Source organism: Anopheles ziemanni, unplaced genomic scaffold (assembly GCF_943734765.1).
Source record: "Anopheles ziemanni unplaced genomic scaffold, idAnoZiCoDA_A2_x.2 U_33, whole genome shotgun sequence".
In the NCBI taxonomy this organism is placed as follows: domain Eukaryota; kingdom Metazoa; phylum Arthropoda; class Insecta; order Diptera; family Culicidae; genus Anopheles; species Anopheles ziemanni.
The window spans coordinates 51,352-55,881 of record NW_026689905.1 but is presented as its reverse complement, the minus strand read 5'-3'; positions in this window follow the sequence as shown (position 1 = coordinate 55,881).

The window sequence follows — 4,530 nt, the reverse complement described above, 5'->3', positions numbered from 1 at the left end:
GCAAAATGAGGTTTAGAAGGTGCTTAAAGTGACTTTAAAGAGAATGAGACGATGCAAAATGGTGTTTAGAAGGTGCTTAAAGTGACTTTAAAGAGAATGAGACGATGCAAAATGAGGTTTAGAAGGTGCTTAAAGTGACTTTAAAGAGAATGAGACGATGCAAAATGGTGTTTAGAAGGTGCTTAAAGTGACTTTAAAGAGAATGAGACGATGCAAAATGGTGTTTAGAAGGTGCTTAAGGTGACTTTAAAGAGAATGAGACGATGCAAAATGAGGTTTAGAAGGTGCTTAAAGTGACTTTAAAGAGAATGAGACGATGCAAAATGGTGTTTAGAAGGTGCTTAAGGTGACTTTAAAGAGAATGAGACGATGCAAAATGAGGTTTAGAAGGTGCTTAAAGTGACTTTAAAGAGAATGAGACGATGCAAAATGGTGTTTAGAAGGTGCTTAAGGTGACTTTAAAGAGAATGAGACGATGCAAAATGAGGTTTAGAAGGTGCTTAAAGTGACTTTAAAGAGAATGAGACGATGCAAAATGAGGTTTAGAAGGTGCTTAAAGTGACTTTAAAGCGAATGAGACGATGCAAAATGGTGTTTAGAAGGTGCTTAAGGTGACTTTAAAGAGAATGAGACGATGCAAAATGAGGTTTAGAAGGTGCTTAAAGTGACTTTAAAGAGAATGAGACGATGCAAAATGAGGTTTAGAAGGTGCTTAAGGTGACTTTAAAGAGAATGAGACGATGCAAAATGAGGTTTAGAAGGTGCTTAAAGTGACTTTAAAGAGAATGAGACGATGCAAAATGAGGTTTAGAAGGTGCTTAAAGTGACTTTAAAGAGAATGAGACGATGCAAAATGGTGTTTAGAAGGTGCTTAAGGTGACTTTAAAGAGAATGAGACGATGCAAAATGAGGTTTAGAAGGTGCTTAAAGTGACTTTAAAGAGAATGAGACGATGCAAAATGGTGTTTAGAAGGTGCTTAAGGTGACTTTAAAGAGAATGAGACGATGCAAAATGAGGTTTAGAAGGTGCTTAAAGTGACTTTAAAGAGAATGAGACGATGCAAAATGAGGTTTAGAAGGTGCTTAAAGTGACTTTAAAGAGAATGAGACGATGCAAAATGGTGTTTAGAAGGTGCTTAAGGTGACTTTAAAGAGAATGAGACGATGCAAAATGGTGTTTAGAAGGTGCTTAAAGTGACTTTAAAGAGAATGAGACGATGCAAAATGAGGTTTAGAAGGTGCTTAAAGTGACTTTAAAGATAATGAGACGATGCAAAATGGTGTTTAGAAGGTGCTTAAAGTGACTTTAAAGAGAATGAGACGATGCAAAGTGAGGTTTAGAAGGTGCTTAAAGTGACTTTAAAGAGAATGAGACGATGCAAAATGAGGTTTAGAAGATGCTTAAAGTGACTTTAAAGAGAATGAGACGATGCAAAATGAGGTTTAGAAGGTGCTTAAGGTGACTTTAAAGAGAATGAGACGATGCAAAATGGTGTTTAGAAGGTGCTTAAAGTGACTTTAAAGAGAATGAGACGATGCAAAATGGTGTTTAGAAGGTGCTTAAGGTGACTTTAAAGAGAATGAGACGATGCAAAATGAGGTTTAGAAGGTGCTTAAAGTGACTTTAAAGAGAATGAGACGATGCAAAATGGTGTTTAGAAGGTGCTTAAGGTGACTTTAAAGAGAATGAGACGATGCAAAATGAGGTTTAGAAGGTGCTTAAAGTGACTTTAAAGAGAATGAGACGATGCAAAATGAGGTTTAGAAGGTGCTTAAAGTGACTTTAAAGAGAATGAGACGATGCAAAATGAGGTTTAGAAGGTGCTTAAAGTGACTTTAAAGAGAATGAGACGATGCAAAATGGTGTTTAGAAGGAGCTTAAAGTGACTTTAAAGAGAATGAGACGATGCAAAATGAGGTTTAGAAGGTGCTTAAAGTGACTTTAAAGAGAATGAGACGATGCAAAATGAGGTTTAGAAGGTGCTTAAGGTGACTTTAAAGAGAATGAGACGATGCAAAATGAGGTTTAGAAGGTGCTTAAAGTGACTTTAAAGAGAATGAGACGATGCAAAATGAGGTTTAGAAGGTGCTTAAAGTGACTTTAAAGAGAATGAGACGATGCAAAATGGTGTTTAGAAGGTGCTTAAGGTGACTTTAAAGAGAATGAGACGATGCAAAATGAGGTTTAGAAGGTGCTTAAAGTGACTTTAAAGAGAATGAGACGATGCAAAATGAGGTTTAGAAGGTGCTTAAAGTGACTTTAAAGAGAATGAGACGATGCAAAATGGTGTTTAGAAGGTGCTTAAGGTGACTTTAAAGAGAATGAGACGATGCAAAATGAGGTTTAGAAGGTGCTTAAGGTGACTTTAAAGAGAATGAGACGATGCAAAATGAGGTTTAGAAGGTGCTTAAAGTGACTTTAAAGAGAATGAGACGATGCAAAATGGTGTTTAGAAGGTGCTTAAGGTGACTTTAAAGAGAATGAGACGATGCAAAATGGTGTTTAGAAGGTGCTTAAAGTGACTTTAAAGAGAATGAGACGATGCAAAATGAGGTTTAGAAGGTGCTTAAAGTGACTTTAAAGAGAATGAGACGATGCAAAATGGTGTTTAGAAGGTGCTTAAAGTGACTTTAAAGAGAATGAGACGATGCAAAATGGTGTTTAGAAGGTGCTTAAAGTGACTTTAAAGAGAATGAGACGATGCAAAATGGTGTTTAGAAGGTGCTTAAAGTGACTTTAAAGAGAATGAGACGATGCAAAATGAGGTTTAGAAGGTGCTTAAAGTGACTTTAAAGAGAATGAGACGATGCAAAATGGTGTTTAGAAGGTGCTTAAAGTGACTTTAAAGAGAATGAGACGATGCAAAATGGTGTTTAGAAGGTGCTTAAGGTGACTTTAAAGAGAATGAGACGATGCAAAATGGTGTTTAGAAGGTGCTTAAAGTGACTTTAAAGAGAATGAGACGATGCAAAATGAGGTTTAGAAGGTGCTTAAAGTGACTTTAAAGAGAATGAGACGATGCAAAATGAGGTTTAGAAGGTGCTTAAAGTGACTTTAAAGAGAATGAGACGATGCAAAATGAGGTTTAGAAGGTGCTTAAAGTGACTTTAAAGAGAATGAGACGATGCAAAATGAGGTTTAGAAGGTGCTTAAAGTGACTTTAAAGAGAATGAGACGATGCAAAATGAGGTTTAGAAGGTGCTTAAAGTGACTTTAAAGAGAATGAGACGATGCAAAATGAGGTTTAGAAGGTGCTTAAAGTGACTTTAAAGAGAATGAGACGATGCAAAATGGTGTTTAGAAGGTGCTTAAAGTGACTTTAAAGAGAATGAGACGATGCAAAATGAGGTTTAGAAGGTGCTTAAAGTGACTTTAAAGAGAATGAGACGATGCAAAATGAGGTTTAGAAGGTGCTTAAAGTGACTTTAAAGAGAATGAGACGATGCAAAATGGTGTTTAGAAGGTGCTTAAAGTGACTTTAAAGAGAATGAGACGATGCAAAATGGTGTTTAGAAGGTGCTTAAAGTGACTTTAAAGAGAATGAGACGATGCAAAATGAGGTTTAGAAGGTGCTTAAAGTGACTTTAAAGAGAATGAGACGATGCAAAATGAGGTTTAGAAGGTGCTTAAAGTGACTTTAAAGAGAATGAGACGATGCAAAATGAGGTTTAGAAGGTGCTTAAAGTGACTTTAAAGAGAATGAGACGATGCAAAATGGTGTTTAGAAGGTGCTTAAGGTGACTTTAAAGAGAATGAGACGATGCAAAATGAGGTTTAGAAGGTGCTTAAGGTGACTTTAAAGAGAATGAGACGATGCAAAATGAGGTTTAGAAGGTGCTTAAAGTGACTTTAAAGAGAATGAGACGATGCAAAATGGTGTTTAGAAGGTGCTTAAGGTGACTTTAAAGAGAATGAGACGATGCAAAATGGTGTTTAGAAGGTGCTTAAAGTGACTTTAAAGAGAATGAGACGATGCAAAATGAGGTTTAGAAGGTGCTTAAGGTGACTTTAAAGAGAATGAGACGATGCAAAATGAGGTTTAGAAGGTGCTTAAAGTGACTTTAAAGAGAATGAGACGATGCAAAATGGTGTTTAGAAGGTGCTTAAAGTGACTTTAAAGAGAATGAGACGATGCAAAATGGTGTTTAGAATGTGCTTAAAGTGACTTTAAAGAGAATGAGACGATGCAAAATGAGGTTTAGAAGGTGCTTAAAGTGACTTTAAAGAGAATGAGACGATGCAAAATGAGGTTTAGAAGGTGCTTAAAGTGACTTTAAAGAGAATGAGACGATGCAAAATGGTGTTTAGAAGGTGCTTAAGGTGACTTTAAAGAGAATGAGACGATGCAAAATGAGGTTTAGAAGGTGCTTAAAGTGACTTTAAAGAGAATGAGACGATGCAAAATGAGGTTTAGAAGGTGCTTAAAGTGACTTTAAAGAGAATGAGACGATGCAAAATGAGGTTTAGAAGGTGCTTAAAGTGACTTTAAAGAGAATGAGACGATGCAAAATGAGGTTTAGAAGGTGCTT